We start from the raw sequence: 25,609 nt of genomic DNA on the forward strand, positions 1-25,609 counted from the left end.
TACACCTGAAACTGCCCTTTGGACAAGCCTGGATAGGTACAGCGAACTGTTTTACTGAATGGCTGGTAAGGTAGAATATAGAGCCTCGTCCTTCTGTACAGTATAGAGGGGTCAAGTGTCAGGGTTTATAAGTGCTTGCTATGAGTTTTGAGAAAGTGCCGGGCTGAGAAATGAATGGCTTGAGTGCTTAAGTTGAAAGTTTGTATAGTTCCAAGGGAACAATTGAAGAGGAGACTTTGTGGAGCCGGGAATAGTTATACCCTAGCTAACCAGCGCTACCCAGCATGCAAAACCGGGCAAATGCAGTTTTTATTGCAGGGAAATGAAAGAGATAGAAATTAGCCCGAAATGGCCAGTAAACTACTAATATCTGAGCTGAAACCACTCCTCCAGGGACAGATAGGCTGCTCAAAGCTCCCCTCTCTCACAGGTGAATAGAGAAACTTCCTTCTATCCAAGTAAGGTATGGGCAAACACAAAGAATTGTAACACAGTCCTGAATTCAGCACCAACCTGAAAACTGGACTATACTAGCTTAGGAAAGCAGGGAACAAGTATATATATATATATATATATATATATATATATATATATATATATATATATATATATATATATATATTTTTTTTTTCAGAAAATAAAGCAGATACAATCAAAAAACACTTTACATGCACATAAAATGATACTTATTGTTATATAGCTCAGATCAGAGTTGTAGTCAATGCCCCTAGTAATAAATTAGGAAGAAACACATATACAGTAAAAGCAGATGAATGAAGTACAATTTTTTTTTTTTAGCAAGAAATCTTATCAGGTTGATTTTTACAATATTATACCTGAGGAACTTAAAAATTGGAACTTGGATTTTGCCATGAAAGGAAAACAATATTATAGGCTCATAGGTTCATAGGTTCATAGGTTGGTACTAGATCAGCCCTAGGGCCTATACAAGCCTAGCCATAACAATTCCCTGGCTATTTCTTCCCACACTATTTACTTCGCTGGACCCCTGTCTAGCAGGGCGACTGATGTGATCCCCGGGGTGAATTTCCTTTCTTCCATCCAATCATCAAGGTTCCTTTTGAAGAGGGCCAAAGAGGCACTCTGCTTGACATGTATGGGCAATCTATTCCAGAGTCTGGGGAGTCTCTGGGTCAGGAACCTATCCCTCCAGCATGTTTTGTTTATTGTGATGACAAGGTTCACATCCCTGGAGCGTGTGGCTCTGAGGGATTGGGATTTCTTTAAGTGTAGCATGCCTAACAGCTCTGGGTTTGACATGGCCTTGTACGTTAAGCAGAGATCACCTTTGAGTAGACGATATGCGACAGAGTATAGCTAGAGTTTTTTAAGGCGGACAGCGTAGGGCATCTGCTTTAAGCCTGTGATTCTTTTAGTGAGGTATTTCTGCGGCCTTTCCAGTTGTTGCAGATGTCTTGAGAGGAACATACCAATCGGGGCATTGTATTCTATAATGGGTCTAATGAGGGATGAGTACAGTGGGACAATAACCTCCTTTTTTCTGGATAAAAAGCCCTTAGTGATGAGGTGTGCCACATAGAAGGATTTCCTGACTGCTGTGGCGATGTGGTTATCGAAGGTGAGACCACTGTCCACCTGTGTCCCTAAGTCTCTTATCACACTTTCGGTGTTTAGTGTGCTGCCACCTATATGGTAATTCATGGGGATAGCTATATATTTCTTGGCATTGAGCTTGAGCCCATGACTCTGGCACCAAGCATCTGTTTCTGTAAGGCCCTTTTGTAGTGTATCCACATCATTTGGGGATTCAATAATGGCTCCCATTTTGCAGTCATCTGCGAACTTTGTTAGCCAGAGTCCCTTAGTGTTGGCCTGTACTTCAGAAAAGTAGATGCCAAACAAGAGCGGTCCCAGGACTGAACCCTGTGGTACTCCACTTGTCACTTGTCTGGAGCTGGATTTGGAGTCGTCTACTTTTACAGTGTGGGTTCTATCAGTAAGCTAGTTAGCAACCCATTGGGTGATGTAGGGATTAATGCCCAGCTTAGTATGTTTATCTATGATTCCAGAGTGGGGGATGGTGTCAAAGGCCTTGGCAAGGTCTAGATAGGCTGTGTGGACCACCTTACCCTTGTCCATAGCTCTGGAGACTGATTCAAAGAAGTCAATCAGGTTCAGGAGACAAGACTGGCCCTTCACGAACCCAAACTGGGTAGGGTCCAGTGTTTGAAGGTTGTCAATGTCTTTGTTTATAAGTTCCATGATAATACGCTCCATGGCCTTGCAGATAAGGCTCATCAGACTGATGGGACAGCAGTTTCCGGGATCCAAGGTGGATCCCCCCTTGTGGAGTGGGATAACTGTAGCTCTGCGCCACTCAGTGGGCACAAAACCTGGGTTGAGGCTATGATTAAACATGACCCTTAGGTGAGGTGCCAGTTCATATTGTAGTTCATGTAGTACAGAGCCCGGGATGTCATCTGGTCCCACGGATGCTGTATTCTTAGCTTTGGAGAGTGTGTTTTTTTACCTGTGTGGCTGTTATTACCGGAATTTGGCAATCTTCCTGTATTGAGATGGGCCATTTAGGGGTGACAGGAGGTGAAGTTGGCACTGAATCGATCTGCCAGGATATTGGCAATATCCTTGGGATCAGTATATTTAATACCATTCTGTTTTAGCTCAGAGCAGATCTGAGCATTGCCATTTAGATTCTTGACATAGTTATAGAATGCCTTGTGGTTACCTTTGGAATCTTTGGCAATTTTATTTTCGTAACTAGCTTTGGAGGATTTTATGAGGGATCTCAGTTTCTTACTGAGGCTGGTAAGGGAGTTTTTTACATCCTGGGATTTTCCTCTTTTCTGCAACAGTTTCTTCCTTTTGTTGTAAAGTTTGTTTATGGCAGGGGACCACCAGATTGGCTTCCTTTTTTGGATGAGAGCATCTTGGTTCTATTTGGTATGGCACGATTCATGCATGAGTGGATGTGCTAGTACAGTGCCATAGTGTAGGATTCAGCAGTAGGACTTTCAGTTCCCATCTGCATGGGTGTCATGAAGTATGCCACTTCTGACTTGAGTAGCATGAAGTTGGCTTTGGAGAAGTTTTTTATGGAGGTTACCTTACTGGGGGGGGGTGTGGATGTTAAGGGTGATTAGCTTATGGTCAGACATGACTAACAAGGGGGTGACCATAGGTGTGGAGCATCGATTTCCCATGTTGGTAATGACCAGGTCTAGGATATTGGAGCTCCTGGTGGGACTATGGATTAGTTGATCCAGGGCGTTGGAATTTATGAATTCCAAGAACCGTTGGGCAAAGGTGTTGGTACACGAGTAGTTTTCCCAGTTAATGGCAGGGTAGTTAAAATCACCCAGTATTAGGGTGTTTGGTTCTATCTTAATATTTTCCAGTATGTTTAGAAAGGTGTAGTGAGAAACTTGGGGCATGGTGGGGGATCTGTAGCAAGCTACAATTTGGATTGCAGTCTTACCTAGTGTTAGTTGCACCTGGGGAATTCCAGATGCATTGTGTTGGGCAACTAGCCTAGTGGTGTGAATATCCTTGGTGAACATTGACACTCTTCCACCTTTAGTGTTTCGGTCCTGGTTTGGTGGCCGAAAAGTGTGGTAAGAGTTGTAGCCTGGTATTGCAGGGGTGTTCTCTGGAGCCTTGAACCAGGTCTCAGTTACTGCACAGATATCGATGTTCTCCATTTTTAGGAGTGTCTCAAGAGAGTGCATTTTGATGTTTAGACTTCTAGCACTGAGTAGCATTACCTTCAGATTTTGCATGCTTGTACCTGTTACGGTGGTGGTTTTGTCCTTTGAACTTTGCCTAAAAAAGGCACTATAGGGGTGGCAAGAGCCTTAGCCAGTAACCTGAATCCCAGGGGCGACAGGTGCAGACCATCTCTGGCAAAGCATCGTGGTCTGTCGATCATGTTGTCCCAGGCAGACAGATACTGGATTCCCTTTGAATGACACCAGAAGCTTAGCCAATTGTTGAAGTCAATCATTTTGTCCTTATATTGTGGTATCATTCTGGGCGAAGGCAGGATGCTATTCAGGGTTAGGGTCATATCTATGCAGGGCTGAATGGAGTTTAATAGGAAAATTAACATTATCATTAAGCAACGTATTCCCATTGGAACCATTGTGCAAAATGCTATAAAAAGCTACTATAATGGAACATATCCCAAAAACAATTAGTAAACAAGAAAAATTTGGAAAGATCTATGAAGACCAAGACAGCGCTAAGCATAAATTAAAAACTGTTTCAAAAAACGAAAAGAAGCTTGCGAGTCATGCAAAATATAATAAAATGGCTTTCAATAAACATCTGAAAACCTTTAGATGTGATCTGAATATTTTGTAGTCTTTTTAATGGAAAGGGGGTAATTGCCTTTCTTGATGTACTTAATACATTAAGGGGTAACATTCACCCCACAACCACTGATGTTATGGTGACATTTGCATTTATCACCATGAGGTTAGAAGCAGCAGGAGACTCATGTGGTTTTACTGTCTTTTTCCCAAGTAAAATTAGGGATGGTATCTCAGCATGACTAGTCTTTTTATTTCAGCAAAGCTTGGAAGTACCGCATGTTTCAGCACAGTGAAAACTAGCCAAAGCTGTAGCAGTTCCAAAAAATTGTTGACCTAAACAGAGAGGGGAATTATGCAGTCATCAAATTGAAGAGTATCACTGGCAAATGTTTAGAAAATGTTGTGCTCGGTTTCTTTTCACTATCCTTTAGACAACTGGTTGATATTTGTCAATATGGGTTCATCCGCTGATGTTCATGACTCCCCAGTATGCTGAATGTTTAGAATAACCTGATATTATAGATGAAGACCTAGCTACGTATACACAACATTTCAATCTGGAAAAGCCATTGACACTGTATGTCACCATGACAAACTTCAAACACTATGATATGTGTTCTAGCATTATCAACTGGACTGCTAACTGCCTCCCAAATCATAATATAGGAACTGGAATATGTATTTTTTTTTCCAAAAGAATATTCAACCAAGGATTTCCATCTGTTTATTTTATAACCATAATGATGGGTGAGTTAAAGGGGGTGCCCAGCTTGCAAACAGAATCAGCAGAAGAAAGCAAATTATGACCACCAAATAGATAATTCTGTGTGCTTAGCTAGCTGTAGTAGCTGTCTAAGAACACCGTTGCCTAACCATTTTTGTGAGAATACAGTGATCTCCATTATCATTTGTGATTGTCCTACTGAATGATAATGAAAAGAAACTGATCACAAGTCTCTCTTATTAAAGTATGCTGGTTGCAGTAGGTTTAAGGGGAGCAACATCCCCACTTACAAATGGGAAAAAGTATTGTCCAAGGCTTCATGTTAAAGCTGACAAAATAGTAGCTTCTAATAGAATGAGAAAACAATGCTTGTAAGGAGGCATGAATAATTAAGCAGGAATAGTGCCTGCCTCCCTACTTACTACCCCAAAACTAAAATAATCACCCTCTGTGCATGTGTGTGTGTAACCTTCCAGTCTTACATTTTAGATATGGATGAAACTGAAAGAAAAAGGGACCATGGTCATATATTTCAGGTTGTTGCTGTCATACATATATATGGTATGCCTCCTTAATTCTTTCATGTTAGACTTGTGTGACAGAGAAGTAAAATGGCCACAGTAATATATTTCATTTTGGTGTGGCCAGACATATGTACACAATATGTCTCCTTATCCATACCTGAAAAGTTAGCCACCTGTATATATCTGATGTTTGATTGTGAGGAAAGTAAAAAAGTATATATGATCACAGTAATACATTGTAGTTTGTTGCTTCTAAATGCTATACTGACCATAAAAAAGCCAAACCAACCTCCTGTGCATACCTCTGAGGTCTGATTGTGAAGAAAGTTAAATAAATAATGACTAGACTATCTTCAGCCAGCCCTGCTACATGCTATGGCAGCCTTCTGAGCACACATCTGATTATAGCTGGTTTTAGAGTACATGGGGACTGGGCCACAGGTTTTTGAAGATAGGGTTCCCATACTAAACTAGTGTCAAAATCTCCTTAAACAACCTGGTTTATGGGGGCTGCCAGGTCTCTATAAACTCTGAGAGTCTACCTGCACTGAAATTAATTTTATGTCTTATTTGTTAAAAATTATTATTCATTAAAGTGTCTTGGTCACTTTTGGAAGGACCTTTGTTTTATAACTCATTTATTTTCCTAGTGTACTCTTTGTGTTAAAGTTGTAAGTGGTTTTATTAAAAATGAAGCTTATAGTGTGCTACTTGATTTTTTTAATTTTACTGTTTACTTATAAAACCACACCTAAAAATGATGTCAGGTATTGCGCAATTATCAGCATACAACCACAAAACATTATGGGTAAGCAAAAATAACTTAAATCTCTGGAGGAGTAGCTTCTTTCAATGTGGTTTCACTAGTACATCATCTCAGGTATTCATCTTCAATGTGTACTTTTACAAGAACTAACTGGAAACCTGTCTTTCTGTGAAGTAAGAAACTACTTCTGATGGATTTATCTTATTACTGCAATAGCCTATACATTAAATTAGGTATTAAAGTGTTGTGAGTTCAGTCATTTTTCATGATATCCTGGCATTTTCAGCGCTGGGAAAATGATTCAAGGGCTGTCGTTATCCAGAAAATAAAATACAAAAATAACATATTTTTTGCATCAGAAATTGTAAAATTTGTTACTGTACATGGTGAGGAAGCTATGTCAAATGACATAGATCACCAATGGCTCTGATAAATCCACCTCAATTCCGAGAACCCTGTGTATACCAAAAATGACTCACAGGGCAAACAAGTACATAAACCATGGCAGAGATGCAATATTTGTCCCCAGCATGAAAATAGCAGGTTGCCTTCACTTCTTTGTTATCTGAGAAAAATAAAAGTTTCCTGGCTCATTGTCGTTATATATATCTAAGCCATACATTTATGATTTGGTTAATTTCTTGTGCACATTATTTTTCTATTTTCTTTTTACTACATTTCTCATTTAGGATTGCTTATGTTCATTTTCTGTCAGCTGACTTGCTTGAGTTGTACTGCGCTCCCTGTGGTTAGAGTACATGGTGGCTTTTTTTTTGTTAACATAGGAATGTAATCTTTTTGTATAACTGACATAGAAAATGTAACTCGGTAGGTCCATAGTTCTGGAAAGACTGAAATTGTTGGCCCTTTGTTGTGACCCATCCCTGTGGGGCTGTAAGCTGGCTGATGTTTTATCACTTTTACTGTAGGTTAGCCTATCGTGTGTCATTCTCTGCTTTGGCTCATTACTATGTATGAGAATGTAAATCATTATTTAAGATTCTTTGCTTTCATTAATTATAGACTACCAAAATTTAAAGCTGCTATTGAAAAGTTGATCAGATAAAGTTTGTTTGCTAGATGAAGTGCTCATCATAAATAAAAGCTGAGTTTCAGTTTATGTCTTCAGTACTTTTATAGAAGAGGAATTTATGTCTGACATTTTGAACTGTTTATTACTGTTACTTATAATTTATCATGTTCAGTGCTGATGTTTGACTATGATGGAAAGTGAAAGTAATTATGATTAAGATGTTATACTTAGATACACTGTAACCCCTACACATGCACATGATCACACACATGAGCATGCAGATACACACACACACACACACACACACACACACACACACACACACACACACACACACACACACACACACACACACACACACACACACACACACACACTCATTTTAACAAATGCAGTACAATGTGTGACACTGTGTGAAACTGTTACTGTCAATCCAATTATTTTGATTGCTAAAGCATGATAAAACTACAGCAGAGTTAAGTCACTTTTAACCACAAATGGCATCATTACCAATCAATTATAGCCACCTTATTGACTGTGTACATGCACAGACCAAAAATGGCCACAGCAAAGCATTTAAAATTCAGACTAATCTTGCAAATCTAGATTAAGGACTGTTTAATGTAATCACATCAGCAGGGTCATTTTCATCCATACACAGCCCCCATACCTAGCAATTACAGTCATTTTGTTGGCTGTGCAATCCCAAATTTCTAACTGCAGGCAAAAATGAAGTCAACAGTAATGTATTTTAAACTAATGTACTAATTCACACTAATCTAGCAAAGACAGGTTAATGATTGGTGAACAAATGGAAAAAAATCAGCATCAGTCACTTTCATCCACACAAAGAACCTGGACCCAACAGTTATTTGAATAGCAGTTATAGCCACATTGTTGACTACATACATCTCAGATGCTTGATTGTGATAAAAGAAAATAATAGCCACTATTATGTATTCCAACTTTGTTTTTTATGAACAGTAGCTCAGGTAAATTATTCCAACATGCTTCAAACAAATACATATTAGTTCTGCAAACGTCAATATAATAAATGTTTTACGCAAGCAAACAACTGTGTGGTTAGCAATTTTAAAACACAGCTGCCTTACGCTGCAATTGTATCCATTTTTTTGACTGTGTACACTTTGATGTCGGACTATAATAATAAATTGCCACAGTAATTTGTTGCACCTCTTTTTCACACAAACATACAGTAGCCAGCCATAGCAGAGTATTCCAACTTGCATCGCAGAAATGCATATTAGTCTTGCGAAGCCAGAATAATGATCATTTAACTTAAGAAAATGCCAGTAGGACAGAGTCAGACAAACTCATCCACAGGTAGCCCCCCATCACCCCCATGAATTACAGTGACTTTGCATATACCTAAGATGTCTGACTGTAATAAAATAAATACAAAAATATTTGCAATGGCCACAGTAATTTAGTTCAACTCTTTTTTGCAAACACAGTAGCCCACCACAGTATGAAGTACACCAAACTGGTTCACACACATATTTGCCCTGCAAAGTCCACTGCCCATAACATCTGGTTGTCTGCCAGGGTAAAAAAATGTTACAAACCAGTCCATTCTGCATGAGCTGCACCCTGACTACAGCATTATCTTGCAAATTTTGACAGTGCGGCCACCTACAGACTTCCAATGCTATAGTGTCATTGCAGCAATTCTCCAGGCTTTGTGCTTGGTCCTACCCATGTCAGTCTTGAAAATAAATCACAAAGCCTCAAAGGTTCCGGCAAAGGCACTGCCATTCATCATCCAGATCATAAGCTGGGACCAAGCATGAAGCACACTTTGGTTGTGTTGTAGTGGCCACATTGTCTATTGATGTGTCAGAGAGGTGGAAAGTCTTCTTTTCTGGCCTTTCAAACTCCCTGGTTTTAATTATCTCTTAATTATAAGTCTTACATATCTTCATGAAGCTGCAACAAGAGAAATTGTAAGAAAAAATCTTCAGCTCTTTGTTGTATGATAATTAACAGAACAATAGTAAGCCTTACATGCATTTGGTAGCTTTACTCTTCAGGGAACATTTTTTCAGAGCACCACATCAATATGGCTTTCTCAGGTCATATGTCTACAGCTGTCCAAATGAATGCCTGCAACAACAGGTGCAACATTGCTAATCTAAAAACAATATTTTTGATAGCTTTGGGAGGAACAGATGGAAATATTACTAACATTTATTAAGTGCTTGGGGGTAGCATTTTGAGAGATGTGTCCATTTTTAAATGATAGGTGTCCAAGGGGTGTAACACTAAGAGCTTGTGAGTACAAAAGAGAATTTGCTTGCTACACTGCTGCTGAGCACCTTATTGTTTGCAAAGCAAGCAGAGTCTTCTATAAGGTAAACAGCAACAGTCCAAATTACTAGATTGCACTTTTAAATACTACAAGTACAGAGCATCATATATAGCAATTATGTACATCATACAATTAAATATTTCAGAACTGGATATGAAACACATAAAAGGATGCATTTTGTGCTATAGACACATTTGAGGGACAAAAAAGCCATCTAATGCATTCTTCTAAATGTGCCTTTTCCAGACACTGACCAGAAAAGGTAAAATCATCACAGCTGACAGAATGAGATTTTTCAGTGCTTTTTGAAGTTTTAAGTGAAAGGGAGACAAGAGCACCCACTATAATTGCGCCATGATGTCTAAAGGTAGAAACAGAATACAGGTACTGCATTCTGTTTCATGGCCTTGCTCATGATCTTTAAATCAAGAAGTCCATCAACCCAGTTAACAGATATTCCAATGCCTGTCTTGCTGTCCTCTGATAACCCAATGCCTGGCCACCTTTTAGTCTCCCCAGTTACCACCAAAGATCTTCATTTAATGGTGCTTTATTTACCTTAACAAAATTACAATGGAAATGGGTGGTGCAGTGGTGCAGCGGTTAATGCTGTCGCCTCACAGCAAGAGGTTCTCCGGTTTGATTCTCGGCTGGGGTGCCTTCTGTGTGGAGTTTGCATGTTCTCCCTGCGTTCATGTGGGTTTCCTCCGGGTACTCCGGTTTCCTCCCACATTCTAAAGACATGCTTCTGGAGCATTTCTCCCCAGGCCTCCACTGAAAATAGGATCTGTGGAACCTAGTCGGACTTTCCCAGTCAACAAATGTTAAATAAATAAATAAATAGATAAAATATATAAGCTGAATCTTGCAGGATCTGATCCTTCTATGAAATAGCAGGATATCTTATTGAAGTTGATAAATATAAATGAGAGTTAAGAGTCTAAGGGGGAGGTAAGGGTTTAAATGGGAATGAGGATTGTTTAGGAGGAAATTAAGTAAGGGTAGGGAGGGGCTTAAAGGGTTTATGCAAGAGTAACTGGATAAGGGATCACATTTTGATGAGAACTTGCCAAGGCAAGTTCTATGTCCGAGATGACCTTGGGTATTTTTGAGATCAGGTAGGCCGCAGGTTAGTAGTAGTGGGTTGGCAGTATTGGGTAGGTGGTTTATTCTGGTCTATATTATATTATCGCATGCTTACAAAAGCGAACGATAATTAATTGACCCCATGTAAGTGAAAACTTTGAATGTTGAAACCTCAGAACAATGATTTTTTTTCCAAGAGAAAAAAATTGCTGTTCCAAAATAAAAAAAAACAAAAAAACTTTAAAGCATTACATAATGTGGGGGGTGACCCCCCCCGACATGGGGGGCTGTGCCCCCCACACCCCCCCTACTTAAATATACCAACTCTGAGATAACACTACAGTGCCGAAAATGGCAAAGTAATGAAAGTGGCCAAGCGAATTCTTTGCCAGGGAAAGAATTCTCTGAAAAGCTGCTTCGCTATTTTGCCTTTTCACTCTTTTCGGTTCAATCAAGGTGCATTCAACAAACTGCATCTGCAATCTCATAATAGGGAACCGTTTATTCATATATATTGTTTTTTTCTTCCCCCTTTCCTTCTTCTGCTCCTTGGTGGCTAGTTAGGTTGGACAAGCCATATGTTTTAGTAAGCTGAGTGCCGTGGAGAGGGAGTGTAGCCTTATTTGGATTCCTTACATTATGCTGAATTGTGATGGGGAATGGAGGTTCTAGGAGTTCATCGCCCTGGTTAAAATTCAAATGCTGTGGGCAAGCCTCACACCATGCATCACAAGTTCTTATGCCCAAGCATCGGAGAAAGATAAAAGAAAAGGAAAAGGGGTTGGAGGGATGGTTTACCTTTAAAATGGTGATCTCAACATGATTGACCATGCTTCCACGAACTCCGAAATGTGAACGTCCCAAATGCTGAAAACCATATATGCGAACAGCTAAATCTCGCACCTTTTTGACCCATGGTAGCACTGGTGTGGAGGTGTGGCACGGCTAGAAACATCAAAATTCGACATTAATTCGATATTTAAGACGTGTTGCAGATTCAAATTAGTGGAAAATGTGTCGACGAAGTGGTAGGTCGATGATATGTGATCGACGATATAAAGGTAAACCGGAGGGATCCACTGGAACCTCGTTGCCAATACACTCCCCCCTTTAATGTGCGCAGGTAACATTTTACTACTCTTTTCTACTGGTTTGCGGGCAGTAGAATGACTGAGCGCATGGATGTTACTGGACTAGTCCTTGTAATAGACAATTTGGGTTACTGTTTAACAGTGATTTGGAATGGAATGATCATCACTTGGACAGGTGAAATTCTTGGCTACAATCAAGGTTTCCTACAGAGCTCTGTTCGAGGCTCTTACTTGTTTAGATTATATCTTTCGGACAGTAGACTCATTTAAGGATCTGGGTATATGGGTAGTTCCAGCTTGGAGTTTTTCTAAACGTATCAAATAATTGGTTAAGGATAGCTATAGATGTTCAATTGTGAGGGGTAATTTTGGGTTTGGCAGATTGTTCTCCTGACAATTTCATCTTTTAAACTTCATTTCGCTGGGAAGGTTTAATTTTTATTAAGTTTTTGCACTCCAGTGTACATTTGCTGTCAATGTTGTTGTTTCTGTGCTTCATTTAGTTGTTCATGGTGGGGGAGCTGGGATTCTGAGCCCACACCAATGCAGTGTTTGGGGCTTTGATGGTGTAGATCAGTGGTGGCCGTCATGTGAGAGGGGTTGTGTCACTCCCAATGGTGTAGGACTGGTATAAATAAATTGAATAGGTTGTCTGCATTTGGTGAAGTGTGGGAGGCTGCTGTGGAAAGCTCAGTGGAATGGGGGGTTGATGTGTGTTGTAATTTGGTGGCTATGTTGTGCACTGCTCATTGGTGGGGGTGGAGTATGTGCCTTGAGTCAGACTGTTTCCCAGGTTCTGAGATGGGTGGAGTAATAAATCCACTCATGTGTGGTCTGCTGCTAATGGACATTGAAGTGTGGCAGTATTTGCTCAGGATAAATGATTTGCTTCTATCTGGTGGCTAATAACAGGATCGGACTTCGTGTTATAAACTTAGACCGTTACCAGAATAACAGCATGTGTTCGCATGCAGTTTCGGAAACCTACATGTATATCATTACTCATTGTATACCAACCTAGGTAATTTATTAAAAAAAAAAAAAAAAAAAGAATTTATGAAGAACAGACCATAAATATGACCCAAAATCTTACCATTCTGCAAAATCTGGCCAGTTGAGAGGCATAGTCAGGTTAGCATACCCATAACAAACTGACAGTATGGGCTTTCTGACAGTGCTCCCTATAAAGTTTCTGGGCTTGATATCCTACAGAAAACACATGCTAACACAAATCTGGTTATTCTAGTAACTTTAAAGTTTCTGAGAGCAATATTTAAAATCCATTCTGGTTTTGGGGGGATTGTTCCTCCATTATTTTGGGCTTTGTCCAGAGTTCTTGCTCCATGAATTTGAGAGATATGGGACCAGGCCGGTTCTGAATTACATAGGGCATCAGGTTTGGTTCACTTAGCACTCATAACTGCAGACTTAGTTTTGTGTTTGGGCTGAGTGGCCTGTTTTGCTCTTTTGCTGCCAGCTGGGTATTCGCCTCCCTTCGGTTTGTATTACCATGCAACTTTTTCTTTTTCTTGGCAAGGGTGTGATGCAGTCTGTGATGGGTGGGTAAGCTGTGTCTGTTAGGGGTTGCTACTGGGGGTTATGGGTTGGTGGTGTGGTATGTGAGTCAGCACTGTTTGAGCTTTCATTCTGCTGGATGGGACGGAGAGACTTTGCTTGCTGTGTTGTGGGCAGATGTTTTCCAGCTGTCTCTGTTTGTGCCTTTGTCCGCTCATTTCGGTAGGCTTTGCTGCATATTTTGTCCCTCCTCATGGCCAGAGGAGAATAAGGTGGTTTTCTGTCAAGCTAATGGCAAGGCCATTACATTTAGGAAGAGCAGCAGATAGTGGAGTAAACTTCCGGCTGTGCAGATAATTCAAGATAGTGTAAGCTCTGTTATTCTATTAACGTGCTGAATTTCTGGGTGTTATGTTGCAGTGTTTTGGGTGTAGGCAACTAATTTTAGTTATGTCTTGGTACAGATTTCCTGATGTAAGAGGTTGAGAAGTATGGAGGGGTGTGCCTTCCAGTAAAAGGTTAAATACTTGTTCTTAATTAATGAATCCACTATAAAGCGTGGAATACACATAGCTGGACATTTTTACCTCTTATTCTGTTATGGTTTTAGTTTAATATGCTACTGTGTCTTTTGTCATTGAAATAGTTCACATGAAGGCACCATGTTGTAGTTCTTAGCTGAAATAGTGTAGTGCGCTATTCATGTTTATTTAGAGACAGCAATTTATGTAACAGCCTTGTAGTGTTTTATTCTTTTGTTGTAAGAAATGCTTTGAATCTATAATCTGTTTTAAAGGGGAAGTTGTACTAGCCAGTCCTTGAAAAGGGTGCTGTTTTTAAAGTACTCTGGTAAAACAATTTAAAGTACTCAAAACAATATAATGAGGTATGATATTTACTGTGTTTCTGCTTGGTAGGTATATATCAAACATAACTTTAGACAAGTTTAGGCTATTGATTAAATGCCTGGATAATGGCTATCTTCCAGGGTAGCTTGGGTCTTATTTTATGGAGGTTGGGTTTGGAGGGGTTCAAGGCTGGTACTGCTTGCCCTTTTGCTGGTGGTATGTCTTTGAGGTAATGATGGATTGGCGGATGCGTTGTGAGATTGGTAGTCTGTGGCAGAGGAGTTACTGATCAAAAGGAAACGTGGTATGGGAGGTGTGTGTGTGGAGTGAGGTGCATGACTGAAATAATCAGAGACAAGGAAAGACACCCAAGACCCCACGAGCAGATAAAAAGGAGGGGTATAACTATTGCAAAGAATTGAGCAACTGGCAGCTTCCATGCCAAGAGCAAAGCCGCTTGTTTTTTTTTTTTTTTTTTTTTTTTTTTTTTAAGAAGGTGTGGATTTCAGCTATAGTATAGATTTTTAAGGAAATAGTTTTCAGTCTGTTACCGTTGATAGCATTTAGATTGTTGATATGGAATGTTGGACAGATTATTCAAGTAGAACTTTGGGGAACATTAGCAATTGTAACTATGAGGTATAGGACAGCAGTTACTGCATGATTACTTTATTTATAGAATACGCTGGTAAAAGTGATGATTCAGTTTGAACATGAACTGTTATGACCATAAATGAGGAGTGTTCCTTTTAGATAGTACGCCTGAGAGGTAAGGGTATGTTATGGAGGTATTTCACCATTTAGGCATCTTAACTGGCAGTGCTGTGTCCATATTGTGTTGGAGATGCTTGTAGTACAAAACAGAAATGGGCTGAAGCTGCTAAGGTTGCACTGTCTTGGGGATGGGGGGCTGTGGGCAGTGCAGTTGATGAAAAGGGTAGGCCTCTGGAAGTGCTTAGAACAGGGTAGGCTTTTGGTTGTGTGTGCCAATGATTTACACTTTTCCTTTCTTTTATAGGTGTGGAGGTGCAGAGTGGGCATCAGTTGGTGGCTTAAAGGATGTGGGCGTGAAAGGCGATGGAGGCTGTCGCACTGGAAGTCCCAGTCACCGGAATGGTGCATGATGTGGTCACAGATGGCGGTCTGTGGAGTGAGCATCAGTCTCTGGCCTGGAGTAATTGGACTTGACAGGTAATGGAGTCTGTATTGGATGTAAGGTGGCACATTGAAAGGAAAGCTTTAAATGGAAAATTCACTGGTAATTGGTGGATTAAAAGATGCTGACTCGGTAGTCACATTGGATTATTCATGGGATTTGCATTGGTTACTAATGTGATAGGAGGATCGGGATGGGCTGTACTGTTGGGGGGATTGGTTTTTGGTTAGCTGTCAACAGGGTAGGACGACTGAAGGAGGGATGTGAGACTTTGACATAGGCTCAATCTAGCAGGCATCATAATTTAGCAGGAGCTGTTGGGGGATTAGGGTTCATTTTCACATGGTGAATATGATAGTCATATGGGTAGTTGGTGCTGCTATCTGAGTTATGTTAGGTTAGAGGGATTGGATGCTTATTGCAGAAGTCATATGGTGAGGGTATTGTGAGTATGGTCAAATTGTGTTGCAGTTGTCAGGGGATAGGATATTGGTGGGATGGATTCTCGAGTTTATTCTTTTAAGTGCATGAACAAGGTGGAGCTTTCTGTTGGGTAATGAGGATTTACCTATGACTGCTACAGTTGTAGGAATGTTAGGGTTAGGTTAATTTCTAAATCTTGAACGGTGGTGCATATGCTGTAAGGTATACGCTAGGTTTAGTGTGAAGGTTAACGGATATTGGCTCTGCCAAATTGATCGCAAGAGGTGGTTTCACAAATAGAGGGTCATGGGGCCATTATTGGTATGGTCTTTCATGGGATTGAAGTCATTAATAAGGTGGCTTTGGATGTCAGATGTTCATTGCTTTATAAGGGTAGTGGGTATGATGCCAGGATGGCTATGCAATTGATTCATTATAAAAATAATTTAATTTAATCATTAGTAGATCTATTGGGTGAAACAGGGGAGTTGCACTTGATCATGATGACATGTCAGTTACATGGCCTTATTTTGGGCTGCATTGGACTTCCTATATTTCTGGTGGATTACATGGTAGGTATACAAATGGATATGGGATATTAGTCATTTGGAGGGTGGCTTGTTGGTCAGAATGTGTTAGGATGGCATTGAATGTTATATCAGAAAGCTGGTAATGTGGATTGCTACAGCATTGATTGCAAGGGGGCTTTCATTTTGAACATTAATAGGTACATTGGGCAGTTAAACAGGGCTGCAGTTACACATGATGGTGCAATTGTTCTTGTAGGGGGTTTCGTGGTGTGGGTTTAGTGGTTTGGTGGTGCAAGTGGCAGATAATGAGCTGAGAATCACTGTGGAGTTATTACTGGTAGAGCTTTTACTGGTAGTTAAGTGAGAGTCTAGTTTAAGATTCAAGAGTTAGGCTTCATTATGAGGTTATGGCTGGTAAATTTTACATTGGAAAGGAATCTGGGTTTTTCTTTCAGCCATTTAATAATTGGCCACATTTGATAATTATGTGATAGGGTTTGGGAGGTGTTGACACGGATCTAGTTTGTTTGGAGAGGATGGTGTCCACTGAATGATGCTTGGCATAAGACCTTTTGGGTTGTTGAAAGTTTGGTAGGAGAGAGGGGGAACAGCCTGGTCAGGCTGGTGGGCAGTGAAGAGGGGCAGGCTTGTCCTCTTCTGTTCCCCCTCTGGTGTTGGATGTTCATTTCAATGAGTTGGAAAAGGAAAGGAAGCAGTTGGACACTGCTTGGCCAATAAAATAACTGAGCGGAGGTAAGGATGCTGCTTATTGGTTAGATGTGTAATTCAATAAATGGTAAATTAAGTGAGTATTGGGATGCTGCTTCATAAATAAAGTAAGTGAGTGGAGGTATGGACGCTGCTTACTGGGTCAGGATGAGTGCACGTTGCCCTGATTAATATTATCTGGATGTTTATGTTGTGATTAAATCAAGTATACTATGTTTCAGTTGTAATTAATAAATGTTGGTTAAAAAGTTATGTTTATGGAAGTTTAATAAAGGTCATCAAATGTTATTCGGTGTGATGTGTTTATTGAAGGGGCTGGGATAATATTACTTGTAGGTGTGGAGTGGAATTTGAATTGCAACAATGAAGATTTAACTAGGGGGCCTGGAAAAGAAAATATAACAAAATGGAGTATATTTCTGTAGAACTTTATGAAAATATTTGGTATGAAACATGAATTAAGTAGTAGGAGCTCAATAGAGAATTTACATATTATTCCCCAAAGGTACAATAACTGGGCTAGACTTGACAGATACTATAGTTCACAGGAACATGTACATTTAATTGAGAACTTTGATAGACATCCAATAACTATTTCAGATCATTTACCAATAATTACTAAAATAACAATGCAGGGTAATGAAGTAAAGATGAGACACTGGCACTTCACCACCTACCGGTTAAAAAAAGAGGAGTTTAAGAAAATCTAGGAGTTATTAGGGAAGACAGAAAGTACTTCAGAAATTATAGCTAGGGAATGGGATAAAATGAAAGTGGAGTTTAAAAACAGGACAGAAATAATAGAAATAGAGATCTGATTGAGAAGTAATAAGAATTATTTAGAGGGGATGACAAAGGTTAAAGTATTACAAAATAAGGGGGAATCTCACAGAATAAGATGAGGAGCAACTGCAGAGTGCTAAAGAGAAAATAAAGGAGCACCTGGATAATATGAATGAGTTTAAAAAGATTGCTCCTATGCAACTGTTTTATGATAATAACTCCACAGCACAAAAAATTTGGCAAAACAACTTAGGTAACAGAAAGTAGAAAGAGTTGCTGCCAAACTTACAAAATCCATAACAAGAAAAATAACCAGAGATCCTGTAGAAGTATTAGAGATATTTTGAAAATTTTAAGAAAATTTGCATAAAGCAGGGAAGTGGGGAAATCAAGAAAAAGTAAAAATGGAAATATTTATGGCAGGCTTAAATATGCCAAGATTAGTTAAGATAGGAGAGACGGGATACAAATGATGATGTACAACCAATCTACAGGAACGTTTCCAGGAATAGATGGTACACAGGTGGAAGTTTGGAAGTTAGGAGAAAAGAAAGTGATAAAGATCTGGAAGGTTTTGGTTACCAGTATTGTAAAAAGAGGGGAGGCACCAGCATCCTGGAAAAATGTTGCAGTGGCTGTAATAACTAAAGACCATAAAGACCCACCTGATTCAGCTTCATATCAGCCCATTTCAATTTTAAACCATTACTATAAAGTGTTTATGTCTATAATGGCTAAAAGAATGAAAAAGGCGATACCAGAATTGAAAGATAGAAACCATCTATGGTTTTATGGAGGTGAGATAAACATTTGACAACATAAACAGAACATTGAATATCTAGAGAGAAGTAGAATATAGGGAAATATTGCTGTTGTTGGTGGGTCTTGATGCTGAGAAAGCATTTGACAGTGTAAGCTGGGATTTTATGAGTTGGGCAATGGAAGCATTTGCATTTCCTGATATAATAATAAGGTTAATTAGAAGGATATATGAGGTTTCAGAGGCAAAAATCAAAGTGGCAGGGTTACTGCCTGATAAGTTGTGTCTGAAAAGAGGAACCAGGGAGGGATATCCCCTTTGTGGTAGCTATAATACCTAAAGACCATAAAGACTCATCTGATTCAGCTTCATATAGGCCCATTTCAATTTTAAACCATGACTATAAAGCGTTTATGTCTATAATGGCTAAAAGAATTATAAAGGTGATGCCAGACTTGATAGATATAAATTCAGAAATTCAAGAACAAGTGCATAGTGTTCAAGAAAAGTTAGTTTTATGTGGAGATGATATTATTTTGTACCTAATTGAACCAGAAAAAGGACATCTCAGTGCTGTGAAATATTCTAAGACAGTTCTGTTTTCTTTTTTTTTTTTTTTTTTGCAGAATATAAAATTAATCTAGATAAAACAAAGGCTATAGCTATAAACTATGTGCCAACACAGGAATTAGCCGAGCAATACCCCTATTTATGGATACATGATAAAATTAGGTACTTAGAAATATGGATTAAAATTATTTGGTTATGGCAGCTAAGGATATGTGGGAAAAGACTACATAAAAGATAGTACAAAAACTGTGAATCTGCAAGCTCTTGCCTATGGATATGGATAACAAGATACAAGCCTTAAAAATGTTCTTAGTGCTTTTAGTTTAATACATGTCAGGCATAATTTTTATCAACCAGTGGAGAAATTGTAGACAGTAAGTAATAAAGAGTTGAATGATTTTATCTGGGAGAGGAAGAGATCAAGAGTCAAGTGGAATAAACTGATCCTCCCAACAAAACAATGAGGTTTAGGATTACCTGATTTGAAGGGATATTTTAGAGATACACAGTTACGGCACTTTTACATAACACAAGCAGAAAGTTACAATTCAAAGTGGAAAGGGATGATGATGAAGCATAGGGAGTAAGTCAAGAAATAAGAAAAGAATGGGATTCTGGATGCAGATCCTTAAGGAGAATAACAACTGTCATGCAGAATAAGAAAGAATAAGAAGTTTAAAGTTGCAGGATATGAAATGGGATGAAGTAACAGCGAGAGAGATTGAAACAAAGTTAAGAAAAGCCTCTAATTGGAAAACCCCAGGCCCAGATGCAGTACCTAATGTTTGGTTAAAGTATTAACATCTTTGCATGAAGATTTAGCCATGAGTAAGAACTATTTATATGCACACCCCAAACAGACACCAACCTGGCTAACAACAGGCAAAACAATGCTCCTACGTAAGAGTAAACCTGCAAGCTACCCTAAAAATTATACACCAATAACTTGCCTTTCGATGATATATAAACTATACATGGGAATTGATGTTGACAGAGTTTATAATCATTTAAAAAAAAACTCAATTATGGCAGTAGAACAAAAGAGCAATAAAAGAAAGTCATATGGAACAAAGGATCATTTGTTGTTAAGTAAAATCATACTGGAGAACTGTAAAAAGGGGAAGAATTTAAGTATGGCATGGATTGACTATAAAAAAGCATTTGATAGTATCCCACATTCATGAATAAAAGAGTGCTTAAAAATGTATAAGATACACCCTACAATGATTGGCTACATTACAGTCACCATGAAACAGTGGCAGACCACTTTGCAATTAAGCCATGATAAAGGACAGATTATTATCCCAGGGGCAAAAATTCAAAGGAGAATATTCCAGGGTGACTCTCTGTTACCATTGCTATTCTACCTTGCCATTAACCCATTAAGGTATTTACTTAATAGCTTAGGCCATGGCTACAATTTGGCTCCTAGAAAACAACAAATTGTAAAGACTTCTCATCTTCTCTTTGTCGATGATTTAAAACTGTATTGCTCATCAGATGAACTGAAAGCACAGCTGCAGGTTGTCAAAACTTTTTCAGATGATATAAGAATGTCATTTGGTCTTGATCAATGTGCCAAAGCAACCTTTAAAGCAGGAAAACTGCAACACCAGGAAAACATCAGTTTGGGACAAGAATGTGATATAAAAGAACTTGAGCAAGAAGGAGTGCATAAATATTTGTTGATGAAGGATCAACAATAAAACATGAACAAATGCAAATAAAACTTAGTAAGAACTATTTTAGAAGACTTAAATTAATTCTGAAAACAACGTTGACATCTAGGAACAAAATCCAAGCTATAAACCAATTTGCTCTTCCTGTCCTAACTTACAGTTTTGGAGTGATTGACTGGCCCTGAAACGTGTTGGACATATCAGATAGGAAAACAAGAAGGATGCTTCATGCTCACCAAATGATTTATAAAAATCAGTGTATACCAAGATTATATATTCCCCATTCCGAAGGAGGGACGGGCCTCCTTGAAATTGATTACATGTATAGATCTGCAATTGTGTGACTCCACACATAGTTGCTGACCTCACAAGACCCAAATGTAGTGAAAGTTTTGAAATATGAGGAGAATAAATCTAAGATGACTTCTCTGCTTAATTTAGCAGAAGCATGCCGGCATCGAGCAGGAATGGAAATCAAACCAGAAGTAGATAAAAATCAGGCAGCAACTGAATGTGCCAAAAAAAAACAAAAGAAAGAATATAAGGTGAAGGACCAGATGAGAAGGCAAGAAATCTGGAAAAAGCATAAATATAGTTGCAAGTATAGAAAACTTCTGGAAGAACCTCATGTTGATCAGGAACAAATGCTGGAAAGGTTAAGGAGAGGAGAATTCAAACCAAGAGATGAAAGGTTAATAATGGCAGCACAAGATAGTGAGCTAAGTAAATGTTGGTTTACAAAGTCCATTGAACATGTGGGAGAAACAGACAAATATAGGTTTTGTAAAACCGAATTGGAAACAGTTGCACACCTTGTACCTGGTTCTGACATACTAATGGCAGAAGGACTGTATATTGAAAGGCATAATAATGTGGCAAAACTGTTGTACTGGGGATTGTACAAGCATTATGGTACTGAAATGGCTGGAAAACACTAGAAACATGAGCCACAAAACATCACAGAAAATGATAAAGTTTATATCACATGGGATCACCCATTACCAACAGTTCAAAAGATAGATGCTAGAAAACTGTATATAGTGGTCCAAGAAAAGAAGGCAAGAGTAACATTGATCATTGACATCGCTACACCCAGTGACTACAGTGTCTTGCATACAGAGAGACACAAAGTCATAAAATATCAGGATCTGCAGGCAGAAATGAGAGCACTGTGGAAGAAAGATACCCAGGTAGTTCCAATAGTAGTAGGAGCAATGGGTCTTAAAAAAATCTACAATTGTATTTAAGTATATTACCAATCCATGTAACCCTGTATGAATTGCAGAAAAAGTCATTACTAGACATATTGAGGGTGCTGTGAAGAGCACTTTTGGCTGACATCAAAGATTGAAACAATACTAATTTCATGAACTTTAATTGTACTTTGACTTAGGAATGGGGTCCATTCACATCATAGTATTAGAAACCCAAATGATTTATAGAAATAAAAAGAGGGAAACATTATATCCATAAGGTAGCAGAAAGTATACTAAGAACTAAGCCAACACTGGAATGGAAAAAGGTGATTCTGCTGATAGGGATAACTAAAATTAGGTGTACATAGAACAGACAAAAGGGTGCAGGAATTAGTGCATAGCCAGCCTTAGGCATAGGCCAACGAGGCAGCCACCTAGGGCGCCACTGTAGCAGGGGTGCTTTTCCAGCATATATTTGGTGTAGGTAGACTAGGATGGGGGCACCTGGGTGGTGTGGGGGGGCACCATGGAGTCCTTTTGCCTAGGGCACCAGCTGACCTAAGGCCGCTGCTAAGTGGAGGAAGCTGGCAAAGGAATCAAGGTATTAGGAACAAATAATTAGAGAAAGAAAGGTTACAGAATGGGAAGAGGCCAAGAAGATGTTTGGATTGCAGGCTACTGATTGCCTTCCCTATCAGGGACTGATATCAGAGTATAGAAGTATAGACAAAGAGCAAGGGATAAGGGAATCCCTAAATTCACTTGTTGAGTTTTAAACTGAATCTAAAACTGAAGCTGCAGTTAAAAAAGGGATAGTTAGTAGGGCATATAAAGTATTGCATTATAACTATAGAAATCAATAAAAAGAAAGGTCAGAAAAGAATGGGAAAAGAGATTAGATGTGAAATAAGCAAAGAAACAATGGAGGACATATGCATGGCTCCCAAATATGCAACAAAATCTAGAAGATTTAGGATTTTTGACTGGAAGTGTTTGCATGGATACTTTTATACCCCAAGCAGACTCAAAAGACTTTTCCTCAGGAAGACGGCAAATGTTTGGAGGTGAGATGGGAAAGAAAGAGGTGTTTTTTTGAGTGTAATGAGTTGGCAAACTTTAAAATTTCCCTACAGAGTTCTATTTCAAGAATACTGGGCAAACAAATGAGTGTAACTAAGAAAATATGTTTTTCTGAGCTGGGATACAGGATCTGAATTGTCTAGTTATAGTAAGCCCTTAAGTTTAATTCTGATGGTTGCCAAAAAAGCAATTACTAGAAAATGGAAACCAAAATCTAAATCAGCTGTACTTAAAGTAGTGAATATAAGAGATAAGTGAACAGAAAGTGGGATCTTTTGAAGGGGATAAGAGTAAATTGCATAGAAAGAAATGGAAACTATGAAACTATGGGAACAATGCATGCAGAAAAATGTTTTGGAGGCAGAATGAGGTTTAACGAAAGGCAGGAAAAGATTAATCTATGTAATGCAATGACTATAGTGTATATAAAAAATATATGTATGCATGTATGTATGTTTAATGTTTGTAAATGTGAACTTTTAATATGCATTGATTACTTTTATATAAATGTAAGTCTGCCTATGTCACAAGTGATAATTTAATAAAGGTGTTTAAAAATACTGTTATAAACCCTGATAGAAAATGCAACCATGTATACAAACTAAACAACACTCGGTATAGTTATAAATACTCGCAGTGATCTTAATCCAAAATACTATTTTCTGCTTATTATATGCACAAGGAGTATCCTAACCCACTATCTACTAACAAGTACATGTCGATTTATCTAAATACACAAGCATTGAAAGATAGGTGATTGATGTCTGCATTCTGAAAATCAACATACAGAAAACACTTTAAAAAAAAAAAAAAAATCACAGAAGGAAACAAACAGATTTCTTTTTCAATCTGTTAACCAAATTATACCACAGTCATGCTTCGAATAGTAGTACTGTTATGGAATGTTTTTTTCTAAGGTAGGATGTAAGGTTGGGGATAAGGGCAGGGTTAGGATTAGAATGCGTTAATAAGGATGAGATGGTAGCACCATCTTACTAATGCATGATAACCCTAACTCAACACCTGTGTTAAATATGTAACCACCAACCTCTTTACAAATCATTACAAATAAGGATAATATTAATAGCAATAAAAATAATGGAAATGTATCTTAAGTGTATGAGTATATATTAGTTACTTCCTGTTATCTTTGGGGTTTAGACATTTTCCTGTAACATTACCAATACACAGGACACTCAGAAACATACCACGTACCGCATCACACATGCACAACACTAAATCTATTCATTTATTTAGCCCTTATTCTAATCATAACAAAGACTCACACACATACTGTCTCCGATTCCTTAATGCCAAAACTTTAGGTATATCCAAATGTTTCAGCATTAAAATACCAAATTCGCACTTAGCTTACACACGTACACTTGATCTTCCCTCTTTTGACATCTGCACTTGACAATCAGAACCCACAACCAATTTTCCAAGCAGTGTAGTCTGTTGATGAAGTGTCGAATTAACAGTGTGAATGATAACCCTACAAACACGCTCAACTTCAGTATTACTAACTTAACACACAAAAATCTTTCATGAAGTACTCACAAGTATACAAAGAAAATGGTATAAAGCTCTCTTACATACATTACTTTGTCCTGCTTATAATATGCATAGAACATTGTAAAGAATTTTAACCAGCTATGTACAAACATACTCAAACTGGACATGGCTAGCTAAAGACACAAAAAGTTCTTCTCACATAAGTCCAAATGTTTTCATTCTTCTTAGCTTCATGGCTAATTTAATTTTGCTATTCAAAATGTCTATGCACCAAAGAAAACAGGAAGTAACTAATATACACTCATATACTCAAGATACTTTTCCATTATTTTTATTGCTATCAATATTATCCTTAATTGTAATGATTTAGAAAGAGGTTGGTGGTCACATATTTAACACACTTCACACTCTTTTCTAAAATACAGAGCTGTACTATTTCATTTTTAATAACAAACTTGACTTCTAAGTCATCTTATAAAGTAAAGGCAAGTTCATATGATTTCACCATAAAGATTTGCCTCCCAGGATGTAACTAAATCCTGTAAATAACCTTGCTAATTTGTCATTACACTACATTTCACTGAATGACACCCCATTTGCTCACAGCAAGTTTAGTCTGATGTTTAGATTAGTTAATAGCTTTGTTTTTTCTTAATTAAGATAAAGTTATTCTGAGAGCCCTATTTCACACAGATTCTTCATATTCCATTTTTAGATCATGTTAATTAATTACTGCTCTGTTAAAGTAGTTAGTCTCTGAGCAAAAATGCTTTTGCAGATGTTTCCTGTAACATGACTCATGGAATGAATGCTTCATTTGCTTTTCTAGACAATGGGCACTATTGAGAAATGTAGGTATTCCATGATATATAAAAAAAAACATTTATGCAATTTTGTGCATGTTTCACATATAGTATATTTCTTTTAAATAATGGCTCTTGGCTAGAAGTATGGAGATT

Source organism: Protopterus annectens, chromosome 1.part1 (genome assembly GCF_019279795.1).
Source record: "Protopterus annectens isolate FY-2018-M chromosome 1.part1, PAN1.0, whole genome shotgun sequence".
NCBI classification, from domain to species: Eukaryota; Metazoa; Chordata; order Ceratodontiformes; family Protopteridae; genus Protopterus; species Protopterus annectens.